This window comes from Peromyscus eremicus, chromosome 16_21 (assembly GCF_949786415.1).
Source record: "Peromyscus eremicus chromosome 16_21, PerEre_H2_v1, whole genome shotgun sequence".
Classification (NCBI taxonomy): Eukaryota; Metazoa; Chordata; class Mammalia; order Rodentia; family Cricetidae; genus Peromyscus; species Peromyscus eremicus.
The window spans coordinates 28,614,995-28,633,590 of NC_081432.1; the positions used below are offsets into that span (position 1 = coordinate 28,614,995).

Consider the following 18,596-nt stretch of genomic DNA (forward strand, 5'->3'; position numbering starts at 1 on the left):
AACCTTCCCATTCCATCCTCCATAATGATACCTTTGGAAAGGGGATGAACACTGATAAGTCTCTTTGCCTGTATCTAGGGCAGTTGTGGATAGCTGTGTTAATCACTATTTATGGCACCAAACCAAATCAAAACAACAACAAAAAGCTACTCTCATGAGACCTGCATGAATATCTGAGCACAATGTTAAGCACTGTCTTATTTATGTTTCTATTGTTTTGATAAACACTATGACCAAAAGCAGCTTGTGGAGGAAAGGGCTTATTCTAGGCTATGCTTTCAGGTCATACTTCATCACTGAGGAAAGTCTAGGTATGAAAGACCTCAAGAACCCAATGGCAGAAACTGAAGCAGAGACCATTGGAGGAATGCTGTTTACTGGATTGCTCTTTCTAGCTTCCACAGTTCATTTTCTTATATTATCTCAAGACCACCTCGGAGACGGCACTACTCATGGTGGTCTGGGCCCTCACATATCAATCATCAGTGAAGATAATGTTCCACAGGCTTGTCCACAGGCCAATCTGGTGGGTGCATTTTTTCAGGTAAGGTTCTCTCTTCCCAAATGACCCTTGCTTGAATCAAGTTGACAAAAACTAACCAGCACAGGTACTTAGTGGTCAATTTAACACTATATCCACTTAGCAGACGAATGGCAGTAGGTTCTCCCTTAGGATCTCTGACCTCCCAGTCATGGGTTTAGAGCCCGTAGCTCTTCTAGCTTGGTCCTTAAATCAAATCAGAAAGCTAAAGTAGTTATTGTAACTTTTCAGTTATAATGATTGAGTAAGATTGTTGAGGATTCTTCTACCCCAGTATCGTGTATAGATAACACCTTCTAGCACTACTAAAGTTATCCACTAGGGATGTATAGGGCCCTGGCTCCCCATATTGAGTAAACTGTTGCCTGCTTGCGGACCTTGACCAGAGGTCCTCCCTATGCTAATTTCCTGTTGGTTTCCTTCTTCCTGAAGGCTCACCAGAGGTTCTTTGTGTATCCTGCATTTGGTGTAAACAGCTTAGATGCAAGAATGTTGAATACTTGGTTGCAAACTTCTGCCCTCCTGGGATCCTCCATTGTGCTGTAAGCCTGTATTTAAGGTTTCCTCCCTCCTTCAATAAACGCATTCTGCTGTGGCAAATGACTCGCTGTTTCTTGTCTCTATATTTTAATCCACAGCCCCTCGCTCGGACATGGTGAACGAGTGGAGGTAGTGCGGGTGTTACTGCAACAGCGATAAAGATCCAAGGTGAGTGCCAGCGTGCCTTTGCCATGTCTATATGGATATGGTGTCTTTATCAATAGAGTCTAAATACCACGTTCTGCAGGGTACTGAAGATCGAAGGCAATAGCCTGTATTATTTAGGGGTTTTATAAGATGGACCAAAAAGGTAATAAAAAAACTAGCACTAAGGTTTTTTTGTTTGTTTGTTTGGTTGGTTTTTTTGTTTTTTTTGCCAAGGTTTTTCTACATCTAATGTGATAGTGATGTAGTTTCTGTCCTTGACTTTGCTTATGTGGGGGATTAGATATGTGGAACTACCCCTGCATCTTTGAAATGAAGCTGATTTAATCATGGTGAGCGATCATTTCAGTGTTTTTGAATTTGTTCTGCAAGTGTTTTGTTGACTTTTTTCCATCTCTGTTCATCTTGGAGATTTGGTCTATAATTTTCTCTTTTTGCTGTTTCTTTATATGGTTTAGATATCAGTGCAATACTGGCTTCATAAAAAGAATTTGGAAGCATTCTTCCTTTTTAAATTTTATGGAGTAGTTTAAGAAGCATCAGTTTCACTTATTCTTATTTTTTAAAGGTTGAAATGGGCTTTTTAAATCTGTGTCAATATATCTCCATTAACTCTGTTATTTATCAGCATGGGAGCCAGCTCATGGTGACAGAGTGGCTGAATTCACAATCACAGAAAAAAAGCAAAACAGAACAACAAAACAAATAGAAAAACAAGATCAAAGAAGGTTGTTAACCTTGAAAATGTTGATGATTTCAGAGGTCTAATATTCTTTTTTATTAATTAGCATATTACAGTTATGTAAATTGATAAGTTGGTGTAGTGTATAAGTCACAAATTTCTTTTCATGTGTTCAGTGTTTAGATACAGGACAGCCTGGGTGCACAGGACCACTGGAGTAAGTGAAGCCAGTGTGCCCCATGTTGAACTTGTTTGCCTTTCTGTTTCCATCTTTTCCCAGTGGCCAAGACTTGTTTGTGTCTGATGAAATTCTTTCCAGAGTTGGGTGGTCTCCAAGACTTGCTTTCTCTCAGTTCTTTTACACTCTCCCTCTCTGCCTTCAAAGCTAGTTTTTCACTTGTCTATTTACTAGGATTCCAGTATGTACAATGACTCACCATCCTCAAGAATCCAGCCCGATCTTCCTCCTTTCTGCACTTCCACACTGGTTTTCCACCTCCTGTTTCTTTAGCCCATAGCCTAGAGAAAGCTTCTGAACTGAAAACCCCCCATTGATGTTCACTGTCTAAATGGTAAGATACTATCATTACCATTTGAAAAGCCAATAGCAAAACAGAAAAATAACCCTGCGCATACCAAGCCTGCAGGATTCACAGAGGCCAGTTTCTCCTGATGCACTCTAGGCCTGTTTCCATGACAGTTCTTTTAGTGTCTATACATTCTCAAGATCTACATCTGAGTTTATTCTCTTCTTTCCTGATTTTTGAGCTATTTGCTGTTAACACAGTTTGCTTCATGTTGTTCACTCTCAATATTTTATAACCAGCCTTCCATAAAGTACTCACACACCCTACTTGTAAGCAAGCATTCCTCTGGACCTTTCATGACTGGCCTCAGTTTATTCTTGTCATCATTAAGATCGTTCTACATCTCCAGTGAAAGACACTGATTTCATCAGGTTGAATTGTTGACCCAATCAATAAGGCTCTTGCTTTAACTGCCATGCCTATTTTGCTACATGAATGTATTATTGGCCAGTTCATTCTCAGCTCTGAACACAATGTCCATGATTCAACCTTTCAAACTTTTGCTAATCTCTCAATGGTATGATTAAAAAGAAACATCACCTTTGATCTTCAATTAACTCTAACTTAAATATTAATCCTCAAAATTCTATACTTGTGCAAACCAGTCTGTTTCAAAAGAATGAGAGAATTTTAAGCAGACATTTGTCTCTCTCACTTTGTCTATCAGACTGAAACAAAGCACCCCCAGGAACTAGAACACTCCCAGGAATTTTCTTCTTTGTCCCACCTGTTATCTGGTGACCCCATTTAGAGTTCTTTCACATATGTAGTATGATAAAAAGCTTCTACAGTAGTAAGTTTCTGTATGACTTCCCAGGTTGCCACTAGTTTTATTTGTCCCTCCTTATATTCCCTTCATTAACAACCTTTTCCTTTCCCCTAAGTTTATTACTCCAACCTCAGTCTCCTCTCCCCATCTCTATATAACTTTGTATTTCAAAGATCCTTCCCTCCCCTGTAGTTCCTTACTGTATAACTAGCCTCTGTGGTTATATGGATTTGTAGCCTGCTTATCAAAGATTTAAAAGCTAACATCGGCATAAGTGAATACATACCACACTTGTCTTTTTGGATCTGGCTTACCTCACTCAGATGATTTTGGTGTTTTATTTTGTTTTAACAGTTGAGTAACATTTCATTGTGTAAATATACCGTATTTTCTTTATCCATCCATCGACAGACATCTAGGCTGTTTCCAAATCATGATCATTATGAACAGAGCAGCAATGTTCCCACAGGAATCTCTTACTGAAAGAAAGAAAAAGCTGGAGCCTGGTACTAGTCAGAGCAGGAGCTTGTCTTCCGGAAACAGGTTTTACAGAGTGCTGACAACTGGTCAGAACATCATACGGGAGAGACTGGAGCCATGACAATGATGTTCAGAACCACAACTAGCTGGGACTATTCATCTATGCATATCCCCATCCTTCTGCTTAACTAAATGTAAGGGTGCCAAGATGATGTGGGGATAGGCACTACATCTCTTTGTAACTCTTCCCAAAGTGCCTTTGTTGACTAAATCTCCTTGTTTTCACTTTTCAGTATTAATGCAGCTCTTTTAATTGGCTGATTGAAGATGAATGACCAGGCCCACCTTGCTATGGATTCCAGAGCTCAGAAATAACTTGTTTACCAACAACCCTGTCTCAACATTCCTTTTATTCTGACAACACTAATATTTCCTATTTTATTTAAACCAACACTGTCTACTCAGATGTACTTTATATCATTGTTTGAGGACCACCACCCAACTGAGCCTTGCTTTCCTAATGGAAGCACTTTGCAGTTCTTTAATTCTACATGCTTGAAGGGAACATGGTCAGGATATTGTAGATCTTGTTCATGATATGACCAAGTAATTGTGCTTCATAATGGTTTAGAGTTTCAATGTAAGTAGAGACCAGAAAAAAATAGTATAGGAAACAGAATTGCTAAAAAGAAGGGAAACAGTGATTGTAATTCCATTTACTTAGGAGGCGAATGCAGAAGATCCCAAGGTCAAAGCCAGCCTAGGTAACTCAGTGAGACTCTGACTCAAAATAAAATGTAAAAAGAGGGCAAGGGTTCAGTTGTAAAAGCACTGTCTCGCCATGCAAGAAGCCTTGGTTTCAATACTTAGTACTGTATTAAAAAAATTATACAATGTTCTGGGTAAAACACCACAGAAGATGTGCTCTTAGTCCTCTTCTTGAGAGCTAATAAATTCAATTTTTTCATCTTTCTTCTAAAAATGTAAAAGGAATTTATGTACGTGGCGATTTTTTTTTTTGCAATTATAAAGCTTTTTATTTATCAAGAGTGAAAACAGAAAACAGTGAAAACCAGTTAAAAAGGTAACACAGTCAAAGAAAAATATGGAACACTTCATGAATTTGCATGTCATCCTTGTGCAGGGGCCATGCTGATCTTCTCTGTATCATTCCAATTTTAGTATATGTGCTGCCAAAGTGAGCACGCACTTGGTTGATTTTTTTTTTTTTGATAAAAAGATTAAACGAGAGTAGAATAGTGTTAAAAGAGCTCAACCTGTTATTGAAGCTGTATAGATAGGGAAAATATAAATAATTAAAAATTAGAGGCAACTATAATACATTCTTCAGAGGCGGCAAGCTGTATAGGACAAAAAACAACACTAGCAGTGAGAGAGCAAAAGAAGGCTGGTGTGAAATAAGTGTGAACACACCCCCAGCTGCTGTGGGATTGAAGTGGGATTTCTGAGTGCTGCATCAGCTCCCTCTTGAGAGCCTTGGGACTTAACGTATTTTTTGGTAAGACAGCTGCTAGATCATAGAAGAAAAGCATCTTACTGATGACCATATACACCTGTAAAGCTTGCAAATATGTAATAGAGAAGCATCGTGTTCAGGGTTTCTAGAGAAATGGCTTTTCTAAATTTCACCCATGTTTAGGAATATGCCTCCTTTTTTCTAATATATTGTACAGTCTTACTAATTTTCAAGAATAAAAAGTGTACTTGAATGTTTCTAATATTCCAGAGTTGAAATATAATGTACTGTAGTAAAGGTTACACACACACACACACACATAGTATGTGTGTATGCATTTGTGATGGTTGGCTTTATTTGACGTAACCTAAAATTGTCTGTGAAGAGAGTCTCAAGAAGGAAATTGTTTTTACACTGGGTTGGCCTGTGGGCAGGTGTATGGGGATTGTTTTAGTCAAGATAATTGATGTGGAAAGACCAAACCACTGTGGGTGGTTCCATTCCCTAGGCTTGAGAGTATGAACTATATAAGAGTAGAGAAATGGAGCTTCACAGAAAAAGCCTGCAAAAAAGCTGCAGATGTTCTTATCTCCCCGCCTTGACTGTGGATATGATGTGGCTAGCTGTTTTAAGTTCCTGCTTGCTGGGTTAACTTCTTCATATGATGGATAGTATCTTGAAATAAACTATGAAGTAACATAAATCATTTATCCCCTAAGTTGTTTTTTATGAGGGTGTTTTTGTTACAGCAACAGCAACAGAAATACGTTTGTGTATGTATGTGTACATTCACACACATATACACATATGTATATGCACTGCCGACATGTAGCTGTCAAAAAAATATTATTTCTATATTTAAAGAGTATAGAATATAAAAATATTTAATACCAGTACAAGAAATATACTGAATTAAAATATGGCTAAGTACTAACAAAATAGCACAGGATATAGATCCTTCTAGCAAAATGAAATCAGGTCAACATTTGCTATGATTTAGAATGTTATGAAGATAAGTGAGATAGTTTGGAAAGAGCATATATTTTGTGTCTCATAAAAAGCATCATGATAAAAATAGAGGAGTTCAGGACAATTTTGATGAACATGCCAAAAAACATAAAGTATATTGGATGGCTTCTTGGGTTGTAAAGATAAATCCCCAGCCTCAAGCCAATTAAGTTCATAAACAGAGTCAATTCTTTAAAGTCCCTTCACTTCTGTAAGTGCAATGTGTCCCTAGGAAGCAGCACTGACATCTCCAGAGAGATTATGCTACACCCACAAGGTCTGTAATAAGGATATCAGAGATGCTGAAGAGATGCCAATTCTGATACCTAACATGATACTCACTGGGGTTTCTGATATTCAAATGACTTGTCTTCCTCTTTACAAACAAAACAGCTAAAAAGTCAAAGGAAAGAGTCTGCTAGTCTAGACTGAGTCTGTAATCATAAATGAAGAAATTCTATACAATTTACAGGTCTACTTTTCTAGTTCTGTGTCTTAGTTAGAGGGTTTCTATTGTTGCAATGAAACACCATATCCAAAAAGCAAGTTGGTGAGGAAAGGGTTTATTTGGCTTACAGTTCCATGTCACTATTTATCATTGATGGAAGTCAGGACAGGAACTCAAACAGAGCAGGAACCTGGAGGCAGGAGCTGATGCACAGGTCATAAGGGATTAGGTACTGCTTACGGACTCATTCCTCATAGTTTGCTCAGCCAATTATTTTTATAGAATCCCAAATCACCAGCCCAGAGGTAGTACCACCCACAATGGCCTGAGCTTCCCCCATCAATGACTAAGAAAAATGCCCTCTGCAGCAGGAGTTCTCAACCTGTGGGTTTTGATCCCTGTAGGGGTTGAATGCCTCTTTCACAGCAGTCATTCAAGACCATAAAAAAAAATAGATATTTATATTATGATTTGTAACAGTAGAAAAACTACAGTGATGAAGTAACAAAAATAATTTTATGGTTGCGGGTTACCACAACATGAACTTTATTAAAGGGTTGAAACATTAGGGAGGTTGAGAACCACTACTCTACAGGCTTACACATAGCCCCATTTTATGCAGGCATTTTCTTAATTGAGGTTTCCTCTCCCGGATGACTTTAGCTTGTGTCAAGTTGACATAAAACTAGCCAGTACACTCTTTTTGCAGGCAAGCTTATCTCTGTGATGTCAAAGTCAGTAGCATGGAGGAGTCAGAAGCTCAAGCGGTAGTCCCTAAAATTTGCCACAGTGCAAGTTGTGCTCCTTGCTGAAGAAGACAGTAGCTCTTAAGCAGCATGGAAAAGTTAGAGCTGTGTGAAGTTAGCCCTGAAGTCTACTTCTTCCTGCACAATTGACTTTCCCATATTAAAGTGCATTAGTTAGTTAACACAATAAATAAGGGAAGTGATGCGTTTTTTTAAGGGAGGGCATTTATTACATCAGAAACAGTAATGTAAGTTCAAAATTATAAATGCCTATTTTGATATCTGATTTCTTACTAAATTAAGAGACAAACACTTGGCAGAGGTTATCACCATATTGATAAAAGAATTCCATGGGTGAAAGAAGAAAAATAATTTACATGTTATGACTATAAGCATGTATCATTGGTCTCTGTTTTGCACAGTCCTATTATCATCTCAATTTTCTGCCTTCTTTCACATCATCTTAACAAGGTCCCACCTATTCAATTTTTCTGAAAGAAGGCAGACTTCATACTGATTTTAAAAAATAGTTCATCATTCATCGGTTTCCATCCACCACAGACCATCAGCCCTGAATCCTGTGTCAGTTCCCTTGAGAATGTGATCCCTTTCTTTTGCCATGTGTTCTCTTGACCACTGTGCTCACAGACATGCAGCTTGTGTGTGAAATTGCTGGGGAATTGAGAGCAAATGGACTTGAGGGACCCATCCACTGACGGTCTTAGAAATGCAGAAATGCTGACTATTTGCCTCTTGGAGTAATACTCAGCATTGAAATGTGAATTCAAACTTAGGTCCACTAGGAAACTGGAAAGTGGCCCCCAAGACAAGGAAGGGGAAAGCAAAGAGGAGTATGGGTCATCACTGCCTCCATTTTGTGCTAGACTCTCTGCTGGCCCTGTTGTGTCACCTGTATCCTCTTTACCAGCCTGTTCTCTTTCCTTCCATGACCACCTGCTTCATTAGCACTGGTCATGGATGACTGGTTCTCAGCTTTGGAGGAAAGATGTGGGTGGGGGCAACAGAATCCAGGCAGCAGCATCATAAAACTGAGGACAGCCAGAGCTGGGAAATAAATCTGCCCTGTTTCAGCACAGTGGCTGCTACAGCTGACAAGTTACTAGACAATGTGGAATTGTGCTCATCCTCGCTCTTTTGTGTGTGTGTGCAAAATTCACCAGCTTGCAGTGTTTCCCTATTTCTATTTTTTTTATTAATGCTTTATAATCCATCATTCTTGAGGACATTAGGAACTATATTTCTAAATATATGCCCCAAGTTGACTTTGCCATTTAAACAATGTATCTGGCAATTCCTATCTTTTCTTACAAGCAGTGGTCCATCATCAAGAGTGGTTCAGCCCATCAAACTGCACATATCCCCTAGGCTGTCGTGAGTAGGATAAGGCCTCAAGGCCTGAGCCCATGCAGGCTGCACTCCTCACTGTGGCAGCCTGGTCCACAGGGGCCTTTCGCTCCTGTTCTCAATGCTGTCAATACACTACTCCACTGATAATAACTTCTGGACTGGAAAATGGTTTTGTCTGCTTTTGAGCCATTTTGCTTCTATCTTTCAGAAGCAACTTCTCAAAAGCAGAAAACAGCTTCGTTGCTGCACCCACATTGCAGTTAATAGTCGTGAACACTAACAAAGCAACAGTCTCCAGGACTGGAATCATATTGACTTTCTTTTCCTACCCTGCTGGATTCAGAGGAGGCATGTGTCTATGTGAATTTATCCACATTTCAAAAGAAGCTCCAGGTAAACACTGAGTTGCCCCAGAATAGAATCAGCATGCTGAGAAAGATAGGATTCAACAGTACAAATAAAGTTTATTTGATGCTTCCCCAAATATGAAAGGAAATCACTAACAATGCTAATGTAAAATCTAAGAGAAGTTTCTCCAGGTACAAAATTTATTCCAGTCCACGCTTATTATTATGAAAGATTGAAAACCCTTAGCTTTAGAGTTTGATACATAGATAGATGTGATAAGAGTACAACAAAATATATGATTTGCTCATGAACACTCAATTGGCTTTGAATATAGTTCACTTCCTGTTATGAAAGAGTCACTTTTGCCCTGCAAAAGCTTCTCAGTTTCAAGAGGTCCCATTTATTAATTGTTGTTCTCAGTGTCTGTGCTGCTTGTGTTATATTTAGGAAGTGATCTCCTGTGACAATGCATTCCAGACTACTTCCTACTTTCTCTTCTATCAAGTTTAATGTAACTGGATTTATGTTGAGGTCTTTGATTCATTTGGACTTGAGTTTTGTGCATGGTGACAGATATGGATCTATTTGTAATCTTTTACATATTGACATCCAGTTATGCCAGCACCATTTGTTGTAGATACCTTCTATTTTCCATTGTGTAGTTTTGGCTTCTTTGTCAAGAATCAAGTGTTCATATGTGTATGGATTCATGTCAGGGTCTTCATTTCGATTCCATTGGTCTGTATGTTGGTTTTTATGCCAGTACCAAGCTGTTTTATTACTATCAAGCTCTATAGTAGAGCTTGAGGTCATGGATGGTAATGCCTCCAGAGGTTGCTTTATTATACAGGATGCTTTTAGCTATCCTTGGTCTTTTGTTTTTCCATATGTAGTTGAGTATTGTTCTTTCCAAGTCTGTGAAGAATTGTATTGGAATTTTGATGAGGATTGCATTGAATCTGTAGATTGCTTTTTGGTAAGATTGCCATTTTTACTATGTTAATCCTATCTATCCATGAGCATGGGAGGTCCTTCCATTTTCTGATATCTTCTTCAATTTCTTTCATTAGAGACTTAAACTTCTTATCAAATAGGTCCTTCATTTGTTTAGTTAGTGTTATCCCAAAGTATTTTATATTATTTGTGGCTATTATAAAGGGTGATGTTTCTCTGACTTCTTTGTCAGCCCTTTTATAATTTGTGTATAGGAGGGGCTACCGATTTTTTTGAGTTGATCTTGTATCCTGCCACTTTACTGAAGGAGTTTATCAGCTGTAGGAGTTCCCTGGTAGAATTTTTGGGGTCACTTATGTAAACTAACATATCATCTGCAAATAGTGAAAGTTTGACTTCTTCCTTTCCAGTTTGTATTCCCTTGATCTCTTTTTGTTGTCTTATTGCTCTAGCTAGAACTTCAAGTACTATATTGAATAAATATGGAGAGAGTGGACAACCTTGTCTTGTTCCTGATTTTAGTGGAATTGCTTTGAGTTTCTCTCTGTTTAATTTGATGGTGGCTGTTGGCTTGTTGTAAATTGCCTTTATTATGTTTAGGAATGTTCCTTGTATTTCTGATCTCTCTAAGACCTTTATTATGAAGCTTTTATAGGGCAAAATACATGGTCAAGAAGACAAAAAGACAGCCTACAGAATGGGAAAAGACCTTCACCAACCCCACATCAGACAGAGGACTGATCTCCAAAGTATATAAAGAACTCAAGAAACTAGACATCAAAATACTGAACAATCCAATTTAAAATGGGCTAAAGAGCTAAACAGAGAACTCTCAAAAGAAGAATATCAAATGGCTGAAAGACATTTAAAGAAATGCTCAACATCCTTAATCATCAGAGAAATGCAAATCAAAACAACTCTGAGATACCACCTTACACCTGTCAGAATGGCAATGATCAAAAACACTAATGACAGTCTACGTTGGAGAGGATGCAGAGCAAAGGGAACACTCCTCCACTGTTGGTGGGAATGCAAACTTGTACAGCCACTGTGGAAATCAGTATGCAGGTTCCTCAGAAAATTGGAAATCAATCTACCTCAAGACCTAGCCATACCACTCTTGGGCATATATCCAAGGAATGCTCAATCATACCACAAGGAAACATGCTCAACTATGTTCATAGCAGCACTATTTGTAATAGCAAGAACCTGGAAACAACCTAAATGCCCATCAACTGAAGAATGGATTAAGAAAATGTGGTACATATACACAATGGAGTACTACTCAGCAGAGAAAAACAATGACAGCATGAAATTTGCAGGCAAATGGATGGAACTAGAAAATATCATCCTGAGTGAGGTAACCCAAACCCAGAAGGACAAACATGGTATGTACTCACTCATAAGTTGATACTAGATATAAAGCAAAGAACAATCAAACTGCAACCCACAGAACCAAAGAGGCTATATAGCAGTGGGGACCCTAGGATGACTATGGCTTATAATAAGTTTTGGTTTTACTCAATTAATGGGCAAGCCTCAATGAAACATTTCACTATTAGAATAAGAATATGTACTGTATCGAGCTGATAATAGGAATTAATTAATTAATAGAAAGAGTCACTTTTGTTTTCCTCTGCAGAATTTGAAGTCAGAAATTCCGAGGTCAAAAAAAGCACATGACAAAATAGAATTTGTTCTTGAATATTGAGTTGGGTTAAATTTAGCTGCAATTCAATCAATATTAAGGGCATCCAATAGGTGCTTATGATGTGAAAGACAAAACATAATCCTCGGTCATAATTACGGTGTTTGAATGAGAGAAGTTTCCCATAGTATTCAAATACCTGGTTCTTAGTTGGTGGTGCTGTTTGGGGAGACATTGATGGTATAGCTTTGCTGAAGGAAGTATGTTAAGGGTAGGTGGAGAAGGGGTTGAGTGTATAAAGCCTTGTCCTATTTCCAGTTTGAGCATTGCTTGTACTTAGGTTTGAAGTTGTGAGCTCTCTGCTTCCTGCTCTTTGTCCCATGTCTTCTTCTTGTTGCCATGCCTCTCACCATGATGGATTCTTATCCCTCTGGAACCACAGCCAAAGAGTCCTTTCTTCTATAAATGCCTCGATTATGGTATTTTATTCCAGCCACAAAAAGGTAGCTAATGCAAAAATGAGAAGATTATTTGTGCAAACATTACTTCTGAGGATAAGAGTTTGGTTTTAGAACACTAACCCTGAATAATTGCCAGTCAGTTGAGTTCTCAAATACAAAACCTGAACATTTGGTCTTCGAATCAATTTTCTTTTCTTACTCTAAGAATAAGACATCAGCTTTCTTTGATAGAACTCACAATCTGACCTTATATTTTACTTCCAGATCCTTAGAATCATTTTACCTTCAGGGTGTACACTTACAACTGCCTTTCTTTCTTCTTGGTGCCTATGGTAGGCATGGCAGTCTGTTACACCAGACTTAAACAAAACTCAGTTCTGTGAAATAGACTGGAGATACCATGCATGAGCACAACATACCTCACCACCTCGTATTTGTTGTTTCTTCATTTCTCTTGCCTGGGACCCACCATCCTATGACTTCTTCCTGCCTCATTCCAATCAGCATTTCTCTTGTTAGTCTTACTGGCCTTGTGGAGCCCAAGCCTACCCCTCCCGACTGACCCTGCAGAATAGGATGCCATTAATCTGTCAAGGCAACATAGCATACTCCTTGTCTTTTTGATTTCAAATTATAACCCTTCTCAGCATAACTTACATCTATAGTTTGGACTTTGACATCTCCCAAAAGTTTCAGTATTAACAGCTTGATTGTCCCCCTATTGTGCCAGAGAGAGGTGGTGGAATTTTTCAGGAACTAGGGCCAAGAAGAAAGGTATTAAGTTATTTAGGGAACAGCCTTGCTGGATGGTCTGTTGCCCTTTCCTTTTTCTCTTCAATTTCTGACTACCCTGAGGTCACTAGGTTTCCTCTGACATATACTATCACCATGAGGTACTATGTTGCTACAGGCTCAAAGAAGAGGAATGATGACCATGGACAGGAACATATGAAAACTATGAGTGAAATAAACTTCCCTTATCCCAAGTTGATTCTATCACAGTAATAGAAAGCTGCCCACACCTTGCACAGGGGAAGTAGTTCTAGGCTACAACATAGCATGATATCAAAGTGAGTGAGACTGGTCAGTGAAGGCAACATGGTCAGTAAAGAGATTGCTATCAGAAATGGATATAAATATGTTTAGACTTATTAATAGACATCAAAAAGTTAGAGAAATGTGAAATGTGACTTCAAAGTGACACAAAGATCTAACAACAAAAGCCCCACAACACAAGTACCAAACAAAAACAACACCACATTTATTCTCTGTGACAGTTTTAAAGATGACTTACCTCTTACACAAAAGAAGATGATGTTGGTTTAAATTGCTAAATATGTGTTTGTAATATGAAAAATAAAACAAACAAAACTATGTCAGATGCCTATTTTGTGTCCAATAGTTTTTAGAAAAAAATCATATACTATTACCTGTCCATTAAAAATATGAAAATCATTAGGTATCATGATTCATACCTATAATCCTGGCACTTGGAGGCAAGGGTAAGAAGAGTGCCACAAGTTCAAAACCAGTCTAGTCTATATAGGGAGTTTCAGAAAAGCCCAGGCTGCATATTAAAAACCTGTCTCAGAGAACAATTGTTTGTAAAGAGGAGGGAGCAAACCCGTAGCAGACAAAACTTCAAATTTAGAAGGGTGTGACTCTGATGGCAATTTCCTTAAAAAAGAAAAAAGCATAATACCAACATGTCTTTCCACTCACCTATGTTAGATTATCAATGTCTTTAGGAGCATCTGCTACCTGGCATGCTTTTTAGTGAGGCTATTACATAATGGCCTCTTGGATGAATGGATCACTCACTGGTGTGATATGCTGAGTTCCAACAAAGCACTCATGGGAGCAGGCATGATTTCTTGTTAGAAATCATCTTGTGTTCCAGGTCAGTTGACCTTCTGAGTGTTTGGTTCTCCAACTTTATATTCCTGTAGTTCTCACATTCACTAGTGAACAACTTTTTATAAACATCCAGTTAGGCCATGGGGTGGGATTTCATTTCTCAAGATAATCTTTAAGGGATGCACATGATGAGAGGATGAGAGGCCAATTCATGCTTCCCACTGAGCTACTGAGAAATGTAAGACAACTTTCTGTGCTGGAGACTTGACATCTTGCATTCTTATGTGTCTTTTGGGTCTTTGTCACTGTCCCATTCTGACCTGGGACTTCATACAGTAATCAGTTCTAAACAGTTACTCATAGTTACTATAGGATGTACAATATCTTTTAGAAGTTCTCAGTTCTGATGTGGTGAATTCTCCAAATCAACAAATTCACCCCAGTCACCTCATGTTCTACAAGCTAAAGTATGTTTTCCAAGCAAAAGGAAGATTTAAAGGTGGCTATATGCTCACTGGGTATCTGGATTCCAAAGAAAAGATACAGCATGTTCTGTCTGCAGACCTGTGATGGTTATTCTTGGTGGTCAATTTGACTACATCTGAAATTAACTGAAACAAAAATGGCTAGAAATACCTGTGAGTATTTCTTAATTAAGAATTTTTCTTAATTAAATCATTGGAAATGGGAAGACCCACTTCAAATCCATATCTGAGGTGAGAAGACACACCTTTAATCCAGATCTTTTAAGGTGGAAAGATCTACCTTTAATCTTGGCCACACCTTCTGGTATCAGCCTGTATAAAGGAAATGGAAAAGTTAAGATTGCTATCTCTTTTCTTGCTTGCTCTTACTCTCACTCTTGCCAGCAAATCCCTTCCTGACATTAGAACCTACTTCTTTGGGATTCTGCTGTGTACTGAAAGACCAGCTGAGATATAAACCCTCATGGGCTGAACCACTACTGGATTCTTGGACATTCCATTTGTAGACAGCCTTTGGTGACTATCTGGACTATAGCTTCTAAGCCATTCTAATAAATCCCCTTTGACTAATACAGATTTTGGTACCAGAAGTAGGGTTTTAGAGCCACAGAAGTATAAGGATGAAATTTTTAAGTATCTGAAATAGGCTTTCCAATTTGCCAACACCTACAGTTACTGAAGTCTCTTCAGTTCCTGAAGCCTCACTTGGAAGCTTGGAGAGTACTAAAAGCCCATGGTGTGAACTATTTTACAAACATGAGGAGATAAATGTATTTGGTTATTCTGATTCATCAATTTTGAGAGGCAACAGATTTGGTAACTCTAAATATAAAACTTTTGACATTTTATGAACAAATAAGGAAAATGATGAAGCTGGTTGGTTGTTCTTAGCATCTCCAGATAATTTGACAAAGGAAAAGAATGAGCTCTGTGATAAAATTAGCCAACTTCTAACATCTCAGAATAGGATGAAAGACAACAACAAACTCAGTGATGTAATTGACCGGCTCCAGATGTTCATAAACAGTCTAAAGGTTTCTAAAGTGTGCTCTGAAAGAGAATAATTTCTCCAGCTGCCACAGAGTTCAAGTTGTGGAAAATCAAACCAAAGCCCTCAGTGTAAAGGTGGCTGAATTACAGTGAAAATTCAGGTCCTAGCCAAGGAGTATGTCAGCAGTTAAAGTAATGAATTAATTGTTAAAGAATGGGATCTTATAACTTGAGATGATATCTATGGGAGGACTCTATCAAAGCTGAGAACTTGGAGCCTTCAGAATCTTGACTTTATCTTAACCCGAGTAAGTGATCGTTCCACCCTCCGCAGAAGATGTACTTACATCCCTGTCTCCCAAAACATTGCCTTTTACACTTTTGACTGAGGACATTTATTAAACCAGAGTGCCTTTTTCTGAAAGAGATGCTAGGCAAGATAATACTGATATCCCTTGGGGCCCACCAATAGTTGCCTCTAAATCTGTAACTATATTTAAGGCTAAGTAAGCTTCGTGAGGGGAAATAAAAAGAGTAGTCCATAAGAAAGTACATTACACTACTAAAGACCATAGTGAGTTTGACAATGCATTCAAGTAGAAGTCTGGGGAATATGCGTTAGAATGTATTTCAAGGATATGGGATAATGGTGGGCAGATCATAAGACTGGATCAGGCTGAATTTATTGATATGGGCCCACTGAGTGAAGATTATAGGTTTACTATGGAAGCTCACACAGTTTTTAAAAAGATATCAAAAGTTTGTTTTAATGGTTGGCTGAAATTTTTGTTTAAAAATGGCCTCATGAAAGTGAACTAGAGATGCCCATTACCCCTTGTCTTAGTGTGGGTGAAGGGATTTTAAGGCCCAGGGAAATTGCAATACTATAGTATGTACACTGTGTAAAATCTAATCTCTCACAATGGGAAGACCCAGAAGTCATGCCCTTCAATAGTCCTTCAAGACACAAAATGGTAAGAGGGGCACCAACACATTTGAAGAGCTTTATTCTTGCTCTTTATCTTGTGGCAGACCTTAGGATTAGAGACTATGGTGCTCACTTGGATGGATTACATGAAATGGGTTTAACTATGCCTGAAATAGCAGGGACCACGTGCCATCACTGAACAGCCAAAGGCAAGATAATCATAGTTACCTTAATGAGCAGCATAGACAAAGCAATGTCCATACTGGCCTGACCAGTAACGATCAGCACAGGCAAAGTGAATTTTATGGTGTCATGACATGTGAGAGTTTTTGGTACTGCCTAGTCAGTCATGGTGTCTCCAGGCATGAAAAGATCAGAAGTCTACTGAATTTTGGTTTGATCCATATAATCAGAAAAATCCTCAAACAAATGAAAGAAAGACTCCATTGGATCATGGCAAAAGGGAATCTTAGCTTGTGAACCAATTTCCAAACATGAGCCAGTTTCCAGACCCAGAACCCCTTGAATGAAGAGATGGTTAGTTTGACCTAAGGAAGGACCTTGATAAAATACCTAAGAGTTTTACTTTCAGCCTTTCTCCAGTCCTTCCCCAGAGGTACCAATAGCATTTTACAAGAGTAATTGCACACTGGGAGAAAAGAGACAATAAAACTTTCTAGGTTCTCTTGGATACTGGTTCTGAATTGATGCTGATTCCAGGAGACCCAAAGAAACATTGTGGCCTCCAGTTAAAGTAGGGATATTTGGAGGTCAGGTGATTAATAGAGTTTTGGCTGAAGTGCAACTCACACTGAGTATAGCAGGTCCCCGAACTCATCCTGTGATTATTGCCACAGTCCCGGAATGTATAATTGGGAGAGATATGCTTAGAAATTGGCAGAATTCTCACATTGATTCATCCATTGGTGAGGGCTTATTGAGGTGGGACAGAATAAATGAAAGTTTATATAGTTGGCCAGGGGAAATAGTGAACCAAAAACAATATTGCATCATGGAGGAAATACAGGATGGGCAGTAGAGGGAGGTAAATACCAGTTAAGGCAATGTGATCAGTTGCAGAAACAAGGATTATAATTTACATTAGTATTTCTATCATATTTCGTTAAGAACGTGTTTGTACAGATATTTGTGCTTTCTTTACCTGATTTCTGATTTCATAATAAATGTAACATAAAGTATGAGAATATCAGTGATTATCTGTGGCAGGGTCCTGTGCTGTTGTTCTTTTTGGGGAAGGGGGCCAAATAGAACCAGAGACAAACCACACAGAGTCCAGGAGAATATCCAAACAACAACACCCTGGGGGAAGTTCTGATGAATATGCATCTGCTGGTGTGACATGGCTGCCTCTCATTGGTCCAGGTCATCTCCAGATCATGTCACAGCTGGTGTTGCTAAGGCCCTTAAGTAGACCCAGATTGGCTCTCAGAAAATATCTTTTATACTGGTTTAGGCTGACTGGCCCTCAAGCCTGTTAGGGATGAGTCTTCCCACAGTTATCATATTTAAGTTTAGAATACTAAAAGAATGCCCCTCAAGGAACATTACCACCTATTCTAAATTTATATTGAGTTTGCAGTTGTATAAGGGATAGTTAGGTGTAATTATGTCTTGGTTAAATTATATAATGTGTTTGCAATTGTACAAGGATTAGTAATATCATTTTAGGCATATTATGACCTGGTTATTGTTTTAATTTGCAAGTTAAGTATGACATAAGGAGATATGATTGCGTGTCAAATTGACAAGTAGCTACTCTTGATTGTCAACTTGACTACATCTTGAGTTAGCTAGAACCCAAATGACTGGACACACTGTGAAGGGCTTTTTCTTGTTGGAATCATTTAAAGAGGGAAGACCCACTTCTAATCTTTTGAGGTGGGAAGATCCACTTTTAATCTAGGCCACACCATCTGCTGGCAGCCTATATAAAGGATATTAAAAAAAGGAAGCTTGTCATCTATCTATCTATCTATCTATCTATCTATCTATCTATCTATCTATTTCTCACACTGCTTTCTCTTGTTAGAAATCCATTTGTTCATTGACATTATAGCCTACTTCTTTGTATGTTGAAAACCATCTGAGACATC

At 38.4% G+C, this 18,596-nt stretch overlaps 1 non-coding gene across 1 annotated transcript; it reads right to left on the reverse strand.

The window, feature by feature from the left end:
• Positions 1-4,863: 4,863 nt before the first annotated feature.
• Positions 4,864-4,970, reverse strand: LOC131894005 (U6 spliceosomal RNA). Its single transcript, XR_009374795.1, has one exon. It is a non-coding gene; the product is annotated as a U6 spliceosomal RNA (small nuclear RNA).
• Positions 4,971-18,596: the final 13,626 nt, after the last annotated feature.